At 38.5% G+C, this 19,412-nt stretch overlaps 1 long non-coding RNA gene across 1 annotated transcript; it reads left to right on the top strand.

Moving 5' to 3' along the window:
- Window positions 1-542: 542 nt before the first annotated feature.
- Window positions 543-18,932, top strand: LOC116748124. Its single transcript, XR_004348169.1, has 3 exons — window positions 543-733; window positions 847-921; window positions 14,643-18,932. It is a non-coding gene; the product is annotated as an uncharacterized LOC116748124 (long non-coding RNA).
- Window positions 18,933-19,412: the final 480 nt, after the last annotated feature.

Genomic DNA, 19,412 nt, shown 5'->3' on the forward strand with positions numbered 1-19,412 from the left:
TTAATAATCTTCCCATTTCACAGATGGTTAAACTGAGGCTCCAAGCGAGGCTGTCACTCGACCAATGTCTTAATCAAAATAGCAGGGGCTGGTGGATGACTGGCCAGACCTCTATAACCACCTCATCCTCCAGGGATAAAACTAGGAACTACATTCACTTTGAGCGAGAGAAACCTGGCTCAGAAATCCCTGCAGGTGGGGGTAAGCTATGGAAAACTGAGGGCAGAGTCGTGTCTCTTAGCGGAGCGGTGGCTTACGCAAGGTGGCTTACGGAGAATAAGACGTCAAGAAGCCGCGCGCCTCCGATTGTCTTGTGACTCGCGCCAGGCCTCACTTTGGGGTTCGCGCCTGCGTGCTCCCAACTAACCGCCCGAAGACCTGTCGAATGGACTGGCAAAAAGCGATGAAGATCCTCCTCCTGGCCAATCCTATTAGAGGGTGGGCTTGGCTTATAAACCAATCAAAGACCCCCAAAGGGGCGGGTTTTCTTCGGCCTGGATCCTGGCTTGGGGGGTAAAAATAAAGTGTGTCCATCTCCAGCCAATCCCAGGGAAGACAGGAGGGCACTCCTCCAATGGGAGTCTGGGGCCGTCGGTAGCGGTGGCGGCCTGCGACCCCGCTAGCGCTCCAGCAAGCGGGAGGGACGCGTCCAGTGCATTCGCGAGATCCAGCTGCCGGTCCCTGGAATCTACTCGCGCAAGGCAGCGGCTGCACCGACGGCCCGAGGTTCCCGGTGAGACGCTGTAAAGACGGGGGGTGGAGGACGCGGTGGGAAAGATGCCGGGCCGGAGCGCGTGAGGGGTGGGACCTGAGCGAGCTTTTACCTGGGCGGCCTCTCAACCCTAGGTCAGCGGGCTGCGGAGTATCGTGCGGGTAGCAAGGGGAGGGCGAGTGCTCCTGCGGCCCCCAGACGACAGCCAGGTGAGTACCCTGCGGAGCCCACCGCCCATGCCCACCCTCCGCGCTCCCCCAATTCCTGTCTCTTGGGAAACGGTGTACTGTGCAGGTCTGCAGCTCACGTGATTGTCTGCTTGCGTGTCTGTAAGTCCCCGTCTGTCTCTCACTCTCTGCCCACCCCGTTCCCCCTTCCTCTGTCTCTATCTCCATCTTTCTGTCTGTTTGTCTCTATCTTTCTGTCTGGCTCCCTCTCTGAGATATAGTAGACCGCCCAGACCTATAACGCTGAATCCTGACCCAACCAGTTAAAACTAGCCGTAAGACCTTGAGCCTCACCCAGCTGGGCCTCAGTTTCCCCATCTGTCAAATGGGAGTCTAATAATCTCCGCCTGAGACAATATAGTGCATCACTTTGCCCAGTGCCGGGCCCCTTGAAAAGTTTCAATAAATAATGACAGTTATAATTGAAAAGAATATAGTCTCTCTTGGCCTTTGGCTTTATTTTCTCCCTGTCTGTCTCTGACCCTACCCCCACCCCAACTGGTTCTTCTTTCTGAATGCTTCTGTCTTTCTCTGTTATTGCTTTTCCTTTTTCTGCCTCTTTCCCATCCCTAAACAGGTTAGAGGTGCATTGTTTATAGCAATGAGCTTGGCCTGAGAGTGCCTATGAGCTTAGTCTGGGGTTCTTGTCTGTTCTGGGGGTAAACAAATGGAGCTGGCCTTAGGCTGCTTCTGGCCTCATTGAGGAGACAACCCTCTTTGTTCCCCACCCTACTGTGTTAAACAGGTGAGACACCCCCCCCAGGGTGGGGAGCAGCTTAGATGAAAAAGTAGATCAGGCCCTTATCCTGTATCGTGTTAGTCTCCACAAGAAGATCAGAGACCAGGGGTCTCCTAGTTACATTCCCATACAGCCCTGGAATTGACCAGGCCTCTGTAACTCACCTTCAGTCATCAGCAAAATCCTCTTCATTCTCTCCCTGATTTCTGAATAGTCCCATTGTTTTCTTGCCATGCCTTAGTGGTTCTCATACCTTTTGAACACAACACTCCATTTTTATGATGTATGTTTTGAAACATCTCTTTCACTGTTCTGAATTGAAGTGCATAGATAATAGAATCTGTCTACACACATAATTCCCCCCCAAACCAATAAAATGTCTAATTCAATATAAGGGAGAAGTAAAGGGAAAATAATTTATAATAAAACAATATGTATTTCAATATGTAAAGGCTGGGATATAATTCCACTAGAAGACATAATGAAATGGTCTTGCACATACGATGCTTGTACCTGGGAGTGTGACAGCTACACTGTGACTCAGAAACCATGGATAGGGTGATGCAATTTTCCTAGATGATGAACAATTCTTCATAAGGTTCTAAACAAAACAAAGTGCAATCTTCCCTCAGTTTATATGGTTGTTGAATTACTGTAAAAGTCATTATATATTAAAATCCATGATCTGGCTCCCATAACCTCTCTGACCTCATCTCCTACCACTGTCCCCATTTGTTCCCTCTATTTCACCCATCCTGACCTCCTCTAGGCTACTTGAACATATTAGGCACACATCCACCTCAGGGGCTTGTACTAGGCCATCCCTTGTACCTAGAATGCTTGCCCCCCACCAATATCCACAAAGCTCACGCCCTCACCTCCTTCAGGTCTCTACTCAGATGTCACTTTCTCAAAGAGGCCTACCCCGACCATCCTGTTTAAAATTGCAACTATCCCCTAGCACATACCCTTATCTGTTTTTTCCATAGTGCTCCTCACCCTCTTACATATCTTTATTATGTTTGTTGTTTATTGTTTGACTCTCCCACTAGATTGTAAACTCCAGAAGGGCAGAGATGGTTGTCTTTTTTGTGCCTTGATGTATCCCTATTACCTAAAACAGTGCTTGGACACAGTAGGCTCTCTCAATAAATGTTTGTTGAATGAATGAATGAACACGTTTTTCACCTACATGATTGTCTGGTGGAACATTCTAAAGTCATATGGGATGCAGTACGATTCTTTGCTGTGTGGAGCTGTCTTGTGCACTGCAGAATGCTGAGCATCCCTGGTCAATGCCCACTAAATGTCACTATAATCTCCAATTATTTTGACAGTCAAAAATGTCTCCGAAACACCCCTTGACTGTCTATTCAATCCCCCACTGAGAACCACTGCTTGAATAGAAATCTGGCTTTACCCTGAGCACTCTGCTCCCCCAGCAGCCTCCTCATACCCCTCCTGCCAGGAGGCCAGGACATGGGGGTAGGTGTCCTCACTCTATATGTCCTTCCCAGACATTTTCTCTCCCTCCTCCTTAAACGCTCTGGTTTTTTAGAATTAAAATTTTTTATTTTTAATAATTTCAGACTTTTAAAAAGTTATAAAGATAGTACAAAGAATTCCCATATATCCTTCACTTACATTCCCCAAATGTTAAGAAATTATACAAGTACAGTTCAATTATCAAAATTAGGAAATTAGTATTGGCACAATACTCTTAATGAAAGTACAGAACCTATTTGAATTTCATCAGTTTTTCCACTAATATAATTTTTCTATTCTAGGATCTAATTCAGGATCCCACATTGTGTTTAGTTGTCATATCTCCTTAGGCACTTTTAATCTGGGACAGTTCTTTAGTCTTTCTTTGTCTTTCATGACTTTGATACTTTTGAAGAGTCCTGGCCAGCTATTTTATAGAACTTGGGTTTGTCTGATGTTTCCTTGTGATTACAGTTAAGTTATGTAATTTTGGCAAGAATACCACAGAAGAGATGTGTCTTCAGTGCTTTATATCAGGAGGCACATGATGTCAGTTTATCCCAATACTGGTTTTGTTCACATTGACTATTTGTTTAAGTTAGTGTCTCCAGGTTTCTCCATTGTAGTTACTCTTTTTCCTTTGTAATTAATAAGTAATTTGTAGAGAGGTACATTAAGATTATATAAATATCAACCACTTTGTTTTAAATCTCAACTCATCAGACTATACTATCACCTACCTGTGTGTTATAGTCAGGTACAGACATACACACATACCTGCCCCGGTCACGCCTCATTCCTAGAAGGATTTAGCTACTAGCTCACTGTCACTCTATAACACTACTCCAGTCCTACTTCTTGGTGATTTTAATATCCTCGTAGATGACCCTTCCAGTGGTCTTGTCTCTCAGTTCTGTCTGCTCTTCTACAGTGCTCTTGCCTTTCAGCCCCACCTCAGCCACGCACCCTGATAGTCTTACCCTTCTTATCAGTATCTGTGACTGCATCTCCTCCATAATCTCAGTTTCAGGCATCCTGCTCTTCAACCAGTACTTATCCTTCTAGCTCACTCCCTATAGCACCCCAATTCCAACAGTCCTTCAATGCCACTGGAACTGAACGTTTTCACTACCCTCTACTTCCTCCATGTTCCCATGTCCTTCCTTCAATCAGCTTAGATTCCGTGGTCCATCGTAATAATCATTCCCTTGCATACATCCTCACTTCCCTTGCCCTCTGTCACTTTAGCATACTTATCAGGCAAAACCCCAGCCCTGCTTAAATCCACCTCTGCCAGCTCCACTGTACTTTCTTAGGCCATTCACTGTCCTATCCTTCTAGATAACTATTTCATACCTTCTCTCTCCTCAAATCTCCAACACCTCCTCTCCCATCCTAGGCTCAGGCTGCATACTTGACTGAAAATTTTAAACCATCAAAAGAAAACCTCCACTGATTCCCACTACCACATCCAACCACCAAGCAGCATCTGTACTCATATACTCTGCCTTCTTTTCTGTTATTATGGAAAAACTGTCCCTGCTGTCATCAAAATCCTGTCCTTCCACTTTGGCACTAGATCCCATCCTCTTACCTACTTGAGTACATTGCTTCAGCAATATCCCCCTCTCTCTCCTACCTCAATTTCCCCCTCTCTACAAATTCATTCCCATTAGCACACAGACATCCTGTTATTGCTTCCATCTTTTTGTTACAGCTTTATTGAGATATATTTCACACACCATAAAATTCACCCTTTAAAAGGGTACTATTCGGGCTTCCCTGGTGGTACAGTGGTTGAGAGTCCGCCTGCCAATGCAGGGGACACGGGTTCGTGCCCTGGTCCGGGAGGATCCCACATGCCGCGGAGCGGCTGGGCCCGTGAGCCATGGCCGCTGAGCCTGAGCGTCCGGAGCCTGTGCTCCGCAACGGGAGAGGCCACAACGGTGAGAGGCCCGCGTACCGCAAAAAAAAAAAAAAAAAAAAAAAAAAAAAAAAGGGTACTATTCAGTGGTCTTTAGTATATTCACAGTGTTGTGCAGCCCTCACCACAATCAATTTTAGAACATTTTTATTCCCCCCTAAGAGAAGCTTCATACTCATTAGCAGTTACTCCCCATGACTCCCCTCCCCACAACTGTAGGCAGCCACTAATGCACTTTCTGTCTCTATTGATTTGTCTGGTCTAGACATCTCATATAAATTGGATCATACAATATATTGGCCTTTATGAGTGGCTTCTTCCACTTAGCATACTGGTTTTGAGGTCCACCCATGTTGTTGCATGTGACATTTGCTTTTATTGCCAAATAATATTCCATTGTGTGAATATACTACATTTTGTTTATTCATTAGTCAGTTGATAGATATTCCAGTTGTTTTCACATTTGGCTATTTTAAATAATGTTGCTCAGGACATTTGTGTACAAGTTTTTGTGTGAATGTATGTTTTCTTTTCTCTTGGGTAGATACCTAGGAGTGGGATTGCTTGGTCATATGGCAACTCTACGTTTAACTTTTTGAGGAACTACCAAACCGTTTGCAAAAGTGGCTGCACCATTTTACATTCACACCAGCAATGTTTGAGGGTTTCAATTTCTCCATATCCTCACCAACACTTCTTATTGTCTGTCTTTTTTTTTTTTTTTTTTTTTTTTTTTGCGGTACGCGGGCCTCTCACTGTTGTGGCCTCTCCCGTTGCGGAGCACAGGCTCCGGATGCGCAGGCTCAGCGGCCATGGCTCACGGGCCCAGCCGCTCCACGGCACGTGGGATCTTCCCGGACCAGGGCATGAACCCGTGTCCCCTGCATTGGCAGGCGGACTCTCAACCACTGCGCCACCAGGGAAGCCCTGTCTTTTTTATTATAGCCATCCTAATGGGTATGAAGTGGTGTCTCATTGTGGTTTTTATTTGCATTTCCCTAATAATTAATGATGTTGAACATCTTTTCATGTGTTTATTGGCTATTTGTATATCTTTTTTGGAGAAATGTCTATTAAAATCCTTAGCCCTTTTAAAATTAGATTATTTGTCTTTTTATTGTTAGATTGTAAGGATTCTTTATATATTTTAGATACAAGTCTCTTAGCAGATATATGAATTGTACATCTTTCCTTCCATTCTGTGGGTTATTTTTTCACTTTTTTAAAGTTTTTTTTTTGATGTGAACCATTTTTAAAGTCTTTATTGAATGTGTTACAATATTGCTTCTGTTTTATTTATTTATTTATTTGGTTTTTTGGCCACGAGGCACGTGGGATCTTAGCTCCCCGACCAGGGATCTAACCCACACTCCCTGCATTGGAAGACGAAGTTTTAACCACTGGACCACCAGGGAAGTCCCTGTTCTTTCACTTTCCTCGTGGTGTCCTTTGATGCACAAAAGTTTTTAATTTTGATGAAGTTCAATTTATGTGTGTTTTTCTTTTATCATTTGAGCTTTTTGTGTCGTATCCAAGAAACCACTCCATAAACCAAGGTCACAAAGATTTATTCCTTTTTCTTCCAGGAATTGCATGGTTTTAGCTCTTAAATTTAGGCCAGTAATCCATTTTGAGTTAATTTTTGTACATGCTGTGAGGTAGGGAGTCCAAATTTCATTCTTCTACTTGTAGATATCTAGTTGTTCCAGCACCTTTTGTTGAAAAGAGTATTCTTTCCCTCATTGAATTGTCTTGACAACCTTGTGAAAAATCAGTTGACCATAAATCATAAATGTAACAGTTAATTTTTGGACTCTCAATTCTATTCCACTAATTGATATGTTTGTCACTATGCCAGACCACACTGTCTTGATTAAATTAACTGTGTAGTAAATTTTGAAATCAGGAAATGGGATTCCTCCAACTTTGTAATTCTTTTTCAAGATTTTTTTTGACTGTTCTAAGTCCTTTTCATTTCCATATGAGTTTTAGGATCATCTTGTCAATTTCTGCAGAAAATCAGCTGAAATTTTTATAGGGATTGTGTTGAATCTATATATCAATTTGGGAAGTATTGCCATTTAACAATATTAAGTCATCTGATCCATGATCATGGGAAATCTTTCCATTTAGATCTTCTTTCTTTCAGAAGTGTTTTGTAGTTTTCAGCGTACAAGTCTTGCACTTATTTTGTTAAATTTATTCCTAGGTATTTTATTCTTTTTGCTACTATTATAAATGGAGTTGTTTTCTTACTTTCACTTGCTGATTGTTAAGTGCTAGTGTGTAGAAATACAGTTGATTTCTGTTTATTGATTTCTGTCCTGTCACATTTCTGAACTTGTTTATTAGTTCAAATAGTTTTTAGTGGTTTCCTTAGGATTTTCTATGTATAAAATCGTGTCATCTACAAATAGAGATAGTTTTACTTTTATTTTCCAATTTGGATGCCTTGTATTTATTTTTCTTGACCAGTTATCCTGGCTAGACCTACAGTATTGACTAGAAGTAATGAGCGCAGACATCCTTGTCTTGTTCCTGATCTTAGGGGGAAAGTATTGAGTCTTTCTCCATTAAGCATGTTGTTAGCTGTGGGTTTTACATAGATACCCTTTATCAAATTGAGGAAGTTCCCTTCTACTCCTAGTTCTCTGAGTGTTTTTGCTATGAATGGGTGTTGGATTTTGTCAAATGCTTTGTCTGCATCTACTGAGGTGATCATGTGGAGTTTATGTTTGTTCTATTAATATGGTATATTACATTGATGAATTTTCAGGTAGTAAACTAACTTTGCGTTCCTGAAATAAATCCTAGTTGGTCATGTTATATAATACTTTATATATGTTGCTGGACTTGGTTTGCTAGTATTTTGTTGAGGATTTTTACATCTATATTCATAAAGGATATTGGTCTGTAGTTTTCTTGTGATGTCTTTGATTTTGGTATCAGGATAATACAGGTTGTATAAAATGAATTGGGAAGTGTTTCCTCCTATATTTTTTGGAAGAGTTTGTGAAGGATTGATACTTGCTTTGTGTATGTCTTATCTGTTTCTTTGTTCTTCGATTCCTCTCTTCTTATGTATCAAGTAGATATTTTCTAGTATAACTTTTTAATTTCCTTGTTAACTATATATTTTTGAGTTAAGTTCTTAGTGGTTGCCCTGGGGATTACAACTAACATCTTAACTTGAGAAAATCCACTTTGGGTTAATTCTAACTTAATTTCAATAGTATATAAAAACTTTGCTCTAATATATCTCTGTTCCCTCTCCTTTCCTTCATAGTATTATTATCATACAAATTACCTCTTTATACATTATAAGCCTGCCAACGCAGTTTTATTATTATTGCTTTATGTAGTTATCTTTTAAAACAGATAGGAGAATAAAAGTATTACAAACAAAAGTACTTTCTCTTATAATACCTGTGTAGTTACCTTCAAGTTACCATTTAGTGTCCTTTAACTTCAGCCTGAAATTAGTATTTCTTGTAGGATAGGTCTACTAGCAACAAATTCTTTCAGTTTTTGTTTATCTTAACTTTTCTTTTATGTTTGAAGAACAGTTTAGCTGGATAAAGAAGTCTCCATCTCTTTCTTTCAACATTTTGAAGATATCATTACACTGTCTTCTGGCCCCCATGGTTTTTGATGATAAATCAGCTGTTAATCTTATTGAGTATCCCTTATATTCAATAAGTCATCTTTCTCTTGCTACATTCAAGATTTTCTTGTCTTTAACTTTGATCAGTTTATTCTACTTGAGCTTCTTAAATCTATAGATTAATATCTTTCATCAAATTTGTGATGTTTTGGCCCCTTTCTCATCCTCTTGTCCTTCCAAGATTCCCATTATGTATATGTTGGTACATTTGATGGTGTCCCACAGGTGTTTGAGACTGTTTCTTTTTTTTTTTCATTCTTTCTTCTTTCTGCTTTTAAGAAATGGATAATCTCTATTTGACCTATCATCAAATTTACCTTTTCTCTCTTCTGCCAGCTCAAATATGGTGGTGAGCCCCTCTAAGTGAAATTTTTATTTCTGTTATTATAACTTTCAACTCCAGATTTTCTATTTGATTTTTTAAATGATTTCTATCTCTTTATTGATATTCTCTATTTGATGAGACATTGTTCTCACACTTTCTTTCAGTTCTTTAGATATTGTTTCCTTTAGTTCTTCAAAAATATTTATAATAGCTAGTATAAAGTCTTTGTCTACTAAGTCCCAAACATTGGCCCCTTCAGGGACATGTTCTTTTGGCTGCTTTTTCCCCTGTATATGTAACATACTTTACTGTTTCTTTGTATGTCTTATAATTTCTTGTTAAAAATTGGGCATTTTAGGGCTTCCCTGGTGGCGCAGTGGTTGAGAGTCCGCCTGCCGATGCAGGGGACACGGGTTCGTGCCCTGATCCTGGAAGATCCTACATGCCGCGGAGCAGCTAGGCCCGTGAGCCATGGCCGCTGAGCCTGCGCGTCCGGAGCCTGTGCTCCACAACGGGAGAGGCCACAACAGTGAGAGGCCCGCGTACCACAAAAAAAAAAAAAAAAAAATTGGACATTTTAGATATTCTACTCTAACAACTCTAGTATCAGACTCTTCCACCCTCAAGGTTTGTTCTGGTGTGTGTGTGTGTGTGTGTGTGTGTGTGTGTGTGTGTGTGTGTGGTTGTTGTTATTGTTCTTGTTGCCATTTATTTGTTTGGCAACTTTTCTTGACAAATTCTGTGGATTCTATATTCCCTGCATTATGTGGCCTCTGAGTTCTCTGCTAACTTTTTTTTTTTAAAAGATCTTGTTTTTATTTTTAAGCCTGGATTCCTAGGGGTCACACCTGGTAAGTATAATTTGGTGGTCAGCCAGTGACTGGTCAGATGTCCTTAAATACCTTGTCTATATGTCTTCTACCCTCTGCCAAGGGGATCTGTGTGAGAAAGCATGCCTTCAAACTTCAGCCAGATTATAGGCCAGCCTGAGTTCTCACTTTCTGCTTGCACAGGGCCTCACAGTCAGCCATAAGTAATGACTTGGGCCCTCTCCTTTTCCAGCTCTTTCTTGTGCACAGCCCTTTAGATTCCCAGGAATATGTCAGAACTTTTCAGAGTTCTCTATAGTTGTCTCATTCTCCAGGATTTCCTTTTAAATTCCTGACCAAGGCATCTCTCTGTTTTCTGGAATTTATTTAGCTTTTGGCTACTGAACCACTAAGCTGGAGAGGGAGGGAGGATGGGAATAGCCACAAGTTAAAATGTCACACACAAAAAAGGCACAGAACCTGCTGTCTTGCCAAGATTCAGTCGTTTCTCTTGGATCAATGATTTTCACTTCATTCTATGCCTTTGTTAATTGCCAGAGTTTTGAACTGATTGATTTTAGTTTGTTTGCCCTTATTTTCATTGTCTTAGAGGGATAGCTGGCTCACCAAAGTCCTCACTCTGCCATTCCATTGATCTCCTGTTGCTCCCATCTTTAAAAAATGTAAAACTCTCTTCATCCCACATCCCCTTGCAAATATGGCTTTATTTCTCTATTCCTCTAACAACAAAACTCTTCAAAAGAGTTGTCATTCTTCACTTCTTCCTACTCTTCTCCCATTCCCTGTTTGTTCATATAAAATATCTTACACATATAATAAAAGAATATATACATTATGTACATAAGTTATAGAGATAATGAAAACCCAGGAACTTCAACCCCGCCCAAGAACAGCATTAATGATAGCATCTATCCCTGTGTCATTTTCAGTCCCATTTCCCACCCCTCCTGCCAGAAATTACCACTCTCCTAAGTCTTGTGTTTGTTTAACATTCCCTTGCTCTTTTTGATTTTTTTTCATATTTGTGGAGATGCTTAACCAATACATTGTGGTTTTGGCTTGGTTGTGAGCTCTGAAGAAAATAGTATCATACTGTATGTGGTCTTCTGTGACTTACTTTTTTCATTCATCATCGTGTTTCCAAGATTCACCTGTTTTGCATGTAGCTGTAGCTTGTTCATTCTCAATGCCATATGATATTTCATTGGGTGACCTTAAATTATTCATCCATCTACCTGTTGAGGGACATTTGGGTCATATCTAGCTTTTTGCTCTTATAAAAAGTGCTATTATGAACATTCTTGTACACGTCTCCTTGTACACATGGACACCCATTTTTCTAAGGTATATACCTATGTATGGAATTGCTGGTTAATAAGACATGTAAACATTTAGCTTGACAGGATTATGCCAAAATGTATTTTAAACTCTTGGTACCAATTTACACACCTTTCAGCAATTTGTAAGAGGTCCCATTGATTCATATACACCTTATTAATACTTGATATTGTGCCACTTTTAATTTTTTGTCATTATAGTGAGTCTTTGTGGACTTAATTAGCATTTTTCAAATTACTAATATAATTGAGCATCTTTTCATGTTTATTGGCCGCACATGTTTCTTCTTCTGTGCAATGACTGTTAATATCTTTTGTCCATTTTAAAAATTGATATTTTTATAATTTTTATTGATTTACAGAAGTTATTTAATTATTTGCATACTCATCATTTGTCAGTTATATGTGAATATCTTCTCTCAGTTTGTGGCCTTTTTTTTCTTTATAGTGTCTTTGCATGAGCAGAAATTCCTAATTTTAAATGAGTTGAACAATTCAGTTTTTTCTCTGTAGCCAGCACTTTTTGTGTGTTGTCTTCCCTAACCTATGGTCATGAAGATATTCTTTATTTTCTTCTAATAAAAGTTTAAAGGTTTACCTTTAACTTTTAAGTCCTTAATCTAACTGGAATTGATTTTTGTGTAGTGTAAATTATGAGATAGGAACCCAGTTGTGTTATTTTCCCCACAGATAACCTAATGATCTGAAGTGCCACTTCTATCATACATCAAAGTTTCACATCTGTGTAGGTCTGTTTCTGGGATCTCTGCTACTGGCCAACTTTTTGCCCCTGAATCAGTACCACACTACCTTTAATTACTTTAGCTTCGTAAAGAATCTTGATATTTGATAGAGCAAAATCTTCCCATCATATTTTTCTTCAGGAGTATCATATATTCTTGGCCCTTTGTTATTTCAAGCACATTTCAGAATAAGCTTGTCGTGTTCTACAAAAATATTGGAATTGGAATAAATCTGTAGATCAGTTTGAAGAGAATTGATATGTTTATGATGTTGAGTCTTCCTAGCTATAAACATGATGTATCCTTTCATTTTAAATAAATTATTGAATGTCTTTTGGTAGAACTTTATAATTTTCTGTATAAGGTCTTGCATATCTTGTGTTAGATTTTTTTCCTTGGTATTTATGGCTTTTACTGCTATTATGAATGAGATCTTGTTATTTAATGTATTTTATCTCTTTTGCAGGTATATAGAAATGAAGTTAATTTTTTATATTGTTATTATAGCCATTCACCTTGCTTTATAAACTTTCATTACCTTTAAGCAAACTTTTAATTTTAGAATAATTTTAGTTATAGAAAAGTAAATAGAGACAGTATGGAGAGTTCCTGTGTACTCTTCACTGTGATATTTTTGTCAAAACTAAGAAAACAACATTGGTATATTACTATTAACTAAACTTCAGACTTTATATAGATGTATCAGTTTTCCCACTAATGTCCTTTTTCTGTTCTAGGAGCCAATTCCGAATACCACATTGCATTTAAGTTGTCATGTCTCTTTAGTGTCCTGTGGTCTATGACATTTTCTTAGTGTCCTTGTTTTTTATAAGCTTAACAGTTTTGAGATGTACTATAGAATGTCCCTCAATTTGGATTTGTCTGAAGTTTTCCTCATAATTAGACTGGGGTTGTTCTTGGAAAGAATACCACAGAGTTGAAGTGCCCTTTTCATCACATCATATCAGGGGTATGTGAAATCCCTATGACATCCCTGGTGATGTTGACCTTTACCACTTAGTTAAGGTAGTGTTTGCCAGGTTTCTCCACTGTAAAGTTGGTATTTTTTTTCCCTTTTCATTCTCTGTTCTTTGAAAGAATCTAGCCCACCCTCAAGAAGGGAAGGAATTAAGCTTCACCTCTGGAAGGGGATGTAATTACATATATTATTTGGAATTCTTCTGTAAAAAAGATTTGTTTCTTCTCCTTTATTTACTTACTTATTTATTCAGTTACTTGTTTATATCAGTATGAACTCATGCCATATTTGTTTAATAATTTGAGATATAAATCCAATACTGTTATTTGTCTTGTGGCTCAAATTGTTCCAGCTTTGGTCACCGGGGTTTCTTTTAGGTTGGCTTCTGTGTCCCGTTGACATGGGCCCATCCTTTTGTTTTTAAGTACTTCCTTACTTGTCAGCACTACAAGATACTCCCTACTCATCTTTTATCTTCCTGCCCCAGTCCCAACCCCAGAATCGACCATTTCTCAAGAAACCCTGCTTCCTTTTAAGTTGTCTACATATTCTTTTGTGTTTTCTATGTTGACAATCATATCAGCTATTAATAATGAGAGTTTTGTTTTTTCCTTTCCAATCTTTATGCTTTTAATTTATTTTTCTTGTCTTACTGAGATGGCCAGGGCCTCCAGTACAGTGATGAATAGAAAAGATGCAGTGGGCATCCTTGTCTTGTTGGATATTTTAGAGGAAACACCACTAACTTTTCTCTAGTAAGAACGATATTTGCTGTAGATTCCTACAGGTTTTACCAGATTAAGCAAGTTCCATCCTGTTCCTCCATGCTAAGAAGTTTTTGTTATTGTTTTTAAATCATGAAAGGGTTGTTGAATTTTTTATCAGATACATTTTCTGTTTCTTAGGATGATTATGTTTTTTTCCCTCCAATAATCTGATGATGTGGTAAATGACATTTATAGATTTTCCTTATGTTAGACTACCTTTGCATTTCTGGTATAAACATAACTTGGTCATGATCTTTTCCTTTTTCTATAATACTAGATTCAGTTTGCTAATATTTTGTTTAGGATTTCTGTATCTGTGTCCATAAATTGGTCTTTAATTTTCCTTTCTCATGCTATCCTTATTTGCTTTTGGCATCAGGTTTTGCTGGTATCATAGAATGAGTCAGTGTTTCCTCATTTACAGTATTCTGGAAGATGCTATATGACTTTGGAATGATCTGTTTGGTAGAATTCGCCTGTAAAACCACCTTGGTCTTTTCTTTTTAATATTAAGTGAATATTAAACTTCTAAATAAAATATTTTCAAAATTTTGAATGAGAAACTTGAAATCTGCTTCCATAACATGTTTATTTTATATCAGGTTTTACGCTTAAAATGGCTACAGAAAAATCCTGATCAAGACTTTTTAATGATGTATTCTTCAAATTCTTAATGGTCACCATCAATACAAATCTTTCTTTGTACAATTAGGTGATAAAGTATTTCAAACCAACTTTTAAATTGTTCAAAAATGTTTAAAAAGTGAAGTTATATCGAACAGCTTTTCTTTTTATTTCACTGACAAATATATTGTTAAAAATATCTTGTGATAATATGATTAGATTTCAAATCCAATTGAACTCTTTCATATTAACTATTTCAAAATAATGATAAAGCTCTTATTTGCAGAACATGCATCATTGTTAGAACCATCACCCTGCAGCTAGCTTGGACACCATTAAAAGGGCTCATCAGCTGCAAATGGATAGAAGTATCTGATATTCGCGAAGACAGAGTTTCAGGGCTTCTACCTGGAGCTACACTCTCCAAAAGTCCCTGCTTGGCCTCCCTGCACCCAACCCTACCCCATCCAGTCACAACTTGGGTCGTGTGGTGTTTCTTGGCAACTGGAACACAGACTCCTCCAGCAGCTCCGCAGGCCCCTTGTCCTCAGTGAGCAGAAGACTACAGAAGCTGGCTACTGAAGAGGCTGTCCAAGTCTTAGAGCTCCTCTTCGGCCCTGCTTAGCACATTTACCACAGAGCAGTAACTGAGTGCTGGATGTTACTCATTCGTGTTCACCACCTGCAGGGACTGCAGAGGGATTTGTCAGACCCCATTTCACTAAGGGCCACCCTCTAAGGATCTCCACAGGAGGCTGCCCATAGAGAGAAGTGGCCTGCCTAGGGTCTCCACTGCCTTAAGGCCTACGTGGACACTTCCAGGCCTAAGGGGATTAATATTTCTTCACCTACCTGTCATCCACATATCAACTGGAAAATTCTCCCTCCTGTTGTTTTTTGTTCTTTTGTTTGTTTTTTGGTAGGAAGAGTTTTAACTACTGCTTCAATTCCTTTAGTAGTTAGAGGACTAGTCAGCATTTCTTTTTCTTCTTGAGTCAGTTTTGGTAAGTTATAGTTTTCTAGGAATTGGTCCATTTTGTCCACCTTCTCAAGTTTATTGGCATAGTTTCCTTATTTTTTTATTCTCTGCTGTATACAATCTGTAGTTATGTCTCCTTTTTCATTGCTGATATTGGTTATTTGTGCCTTCTCACTTTTTTTCTTGATCAATCTCACCAGAGGTTTGTCTATTTTACTAGTCTTTTCAAAGAACCAACTTTTGGCTTTGTTGCTCCTCTCTATTTTGTCTTTGTTTTCTATTTCTTTAATTTCTGCTCTTATCTTTTTTGATCTCCTTCCTTCCACATTTTTTGGATTTATTTTGTTGTTATTTTTCTAATTTCTTAAATTGGACACCAACCTTATTAATTTTCAGTCTTTCTTGTTTTCTACTTTGCACATTTAAGGACGTAACTTTCCCTCTAACTACTGCTTTTCTACAAGTTCAGCCATGTCATATTTCGTTACTGTACAGTTCCAAGTATTTCAGCATTTCCATCATGGTTACTTCTTTGACCTGCAAGTTATATAGAAGTGTGTTTCTAAATGTTTAGAGATTTTAAAGTTTATGTTATTGAACTCTATCTTTAATTGCATTATGGTCAGAGTATGTGATCTGTGTGATAAAAATTCTGAAATTTATTGAGACTTGTTTTATGGCTTAATAGGTGATCAATATTTTTTAATGTTTCCTATGTGATTTATAAGAATGTATGTTCTCTAACTGTTGAATACAGAGTTCCACATAAGTCTGTTATCAAATTTGTTAATCGTATTGTTCACATTTCCTATATCTAAACTGATTTTTTGGTCGTAATATACCAATAATTATAAGGTATGTTAATATGCAGTTATGATGGTGGATTTGTCTATTTCTCCTTGTAGTTCTTTTTTTTTCTTTTACTTATTTTGAGGGTATTTTATTAGGAATATTCAAAATGAGAATTGTTATATATTCCTGGTAAACATGTAATGACCCTCTCTATTTCTGATAATGCATTTTTTCCTTGAAGTCTATTTTATCTTACATTAATATAGCAACACAAACTTTTCTTCTCCTTAGGATTTGTGTGGTATATAATTTTCCATCCTTTTACTTTTCAGCGTTTTCATGCCTTTATGCTTTAATCATATCTCTTGGAAATGGCATATAGTTGGACCTTTTAAAACATCTAATATAATAATCTCTGTCTTTTAATGGTCAAGTTTAGTCTGTTTACACTTATTGTGATATATTTGGACTTGTTTCTACCATCATACTTTTTTTTTTGCGATACACGGGCCTCTCACTGTTGTGGCCTCTCCCATTGCAGAGCACAGGCTCCGGATGCGCAGGCTCAGTGGCCACGGCTTACGGGCCCAGCCGCTCTGCAGCATGTGAGATCTTCCTGGACCGGGGCACGAACCCGTGTCCCTTGCATCGGCAAGCAGACACTCAACCACTGCGCCACCAGGGAAGCCCCCATCATACTTTTTTATTTCTATTTCCTACCACCACCTTTTTGATGCTTCATTTTTCTCTTTTTTTTTGCCTGCTTTTTAGTTTTGAAATTTGTTTGTTTGCTTTCTTAATCATTTTTTTCCCTCCCTACTGTTTGGAATTTACCTATTCTTTTTCCTTTCTTTCTGTGGTTATCCTTGAAATTTTACCATGCATGTTTAACTTACAAGGTTTAAAGTTAAACAGTATTTTAACCTCCCTCTTGAAGAATGCAGGAACCTTAGAAACCTTCAACTCTAGTCATTCCTATCTTGACCACATGTTATTTTTTTGAGTGTGTTAGTTTGTTCCTTCTTCCCCTGACCTCACTATTATATCATCATTAGTATTAATTTATATAGATGGTATGTGTTTGGATTTAAATGCATACATTCTTGCATCTCAGAACATCGTTCTGGGATCATTTTCCTTCATTATGATTACGATGTTTAGATACTCTTTTAGTACATATCTGTTGGTGTTAAATTCTCCTAGTCTCTGTTATATGTAAATGTATTTATTCTCATTCTTAAAAGGTAGATTGTTATAGGTAATATTAGAAGTCCACTATCAGTCTAATTGCTGTTTTTTGTAGGTGTTTTTGTTTTCTTATATTCTGACTACTTTTCTCTCTCTTTTTTTTGGAGGGGAGGGGTATATTCAGGGGGTTCTGCAGTTTCATTCTATCAATGTTTAGGTATGTATTTCTTTTTTATTATTCTACTTTGGAAATGTGCTTTATGCCTCTGGATTCATGTTTTTCATAATTTCTGGAAAATTCTCAGCCATTATCTCTTCAAATATTGCCTTTCTTCCATTCTTTCTATATTTTCTTTCTCAGAATTCTGTTGGTCATATTTTGGACCACCTCATTCTATCTTCCATATCTCGTAACATTTCATTGATATTTTCTATCTTCTTGTCTTCCTGCACTTCATTCTAGGCAATTTCTTCAGATATATCTTTCAGCTTATTGATTCTCTCTTCAGCTCTGTCTGATCTGCTGTTTAATCTGTCCACCGAGTTTTTTATTTCAAGAATTGTATTTTTCATTTGTACAAACTTCATATATTTCACTTTCTAATCTTCCTAGTCATCCCTAATAGTCTCTTGTTGCTTGCTCATCTTTGTGGTTGCATTTATTATTTCTTTAAACATGTTATACAATTTTTGTTCAGCCAGTAATCACTGTTTGTCTAAGTATGGCATTGTAAATATTGTTCACATCCAAACAACATAGTACAGTCTGATTACATATCCTCTGTTGTATACCTTTTTGTTTTTCTAGTAGTTGTCTGTTTTTTTTCCTTTGCCTGGTGTTCTAATACCATTACTAGTTCTTCTCTGAAATTCTTTTTTTAAAAAACTTTTTAATTTTTTGGCTGTGCCACATCGCATGTGGGATCTTAGTTCCCCAACCAGGGATCGAACGTGTGCCTCCTGCATTGGAAGTGTGGAGTCTTAACCACAGGGAAGTCTCTGAAATTCTTTTTAAAATCCATATCAGATCATGTCCCTCCTTTGCTCAAAATTCTCCCATGGCTCCCAGCTCCCTCAGAATAAAAGCCAAAGCCCTCACTGTGGCCCAAAATTCTTTACACAGTCTTGTCCCCATCATCTCTCTGACCTTGCCTCCTATCACTTTCCCCATCACTCACTGTTCTCCAGCCACACTGGCCTCCTTGCTGTTCCTTAAACATGTCATGTATCCCCCCTCTTCAGAGCCTTTGTACTTGCTAGTCTCACTGTCTAGAACATTCTTCTTCCCAGATAATCTGATGACTTGCCCACCCACTTCCAGTAGGCTCAAATGTCACCTTCCTAGAGAAGCATTCCCTGACAAACATATCTAAAATAGCCCCATTCATCAGCACTTTCTATCCCCTTATCCTACTTTATGTGTTGTGTTTTCCTACAAAGCACTGATCACCACCTGACATACTTTATTTATTTATTGTGATTAGTGTTTGTCTCTCCACAATAGACTATAAGCTCCACAAAGCAAGGACTCTTGTTTTGCTCATTGTTGTATCTCTAGTGCCAAGAACAGTGCATAGTAATATTTAGTAGACACTCAATAAATATTTGTGGAATAAACTGAATGAATTAATGAATGAATTAATGTGGAGGATAGAGGGAGAAATGCATTGAGAACTAGGCTAGGCATGAACGCCCTTCATGGCATGCAAAGGAGCTTGGGTGTCATTGTTCAGAAGGGTGAGGGCTGTAAAGAAGCAGTGAGGGTAGCTCCTGGGTTCTTTTGAGAAGCAAGTTCAGAGTTAGTAGGGTGGTAACAAAGCCCCATGTATGACTCGCTCTGTATCCTGGGCTCCTAAAGGTGGACCTGCCTCTTTTTCAAACAGCCCTCAAACTGCTGTGTTGTCATGCCTGCCTGTTACTTAGTGAAAACCAAAGCCCCAGCTCTCATTAGGCCTTCTGGTCCCAGCTAGGATCCTCTTTTCTCCTGCCTGTGAGAAACTGTTTCTTGGTCCCCAGGCCAAGCAGATCACCCCCATTAGACTTTTTCTGTGGTACTTGGGTTTTGGGGGAATTGTACAGGAGCTGGTATAAAGCCTG

This window comes from Phocoena sinus, chromosome X, assembly GCF_008692025.1.
Source record: "Phocoena sinus isolate mPhoSin1 chromosome X, mPhoSin1.pri, whole genome shotgun sequence".
NCBI classification, from domain to species: Eukaryota; Metazoa; Chordata; class Mammalia; order Artiodactyla; family Phocoenidae; genus Phocoena; species Phocoena sinus.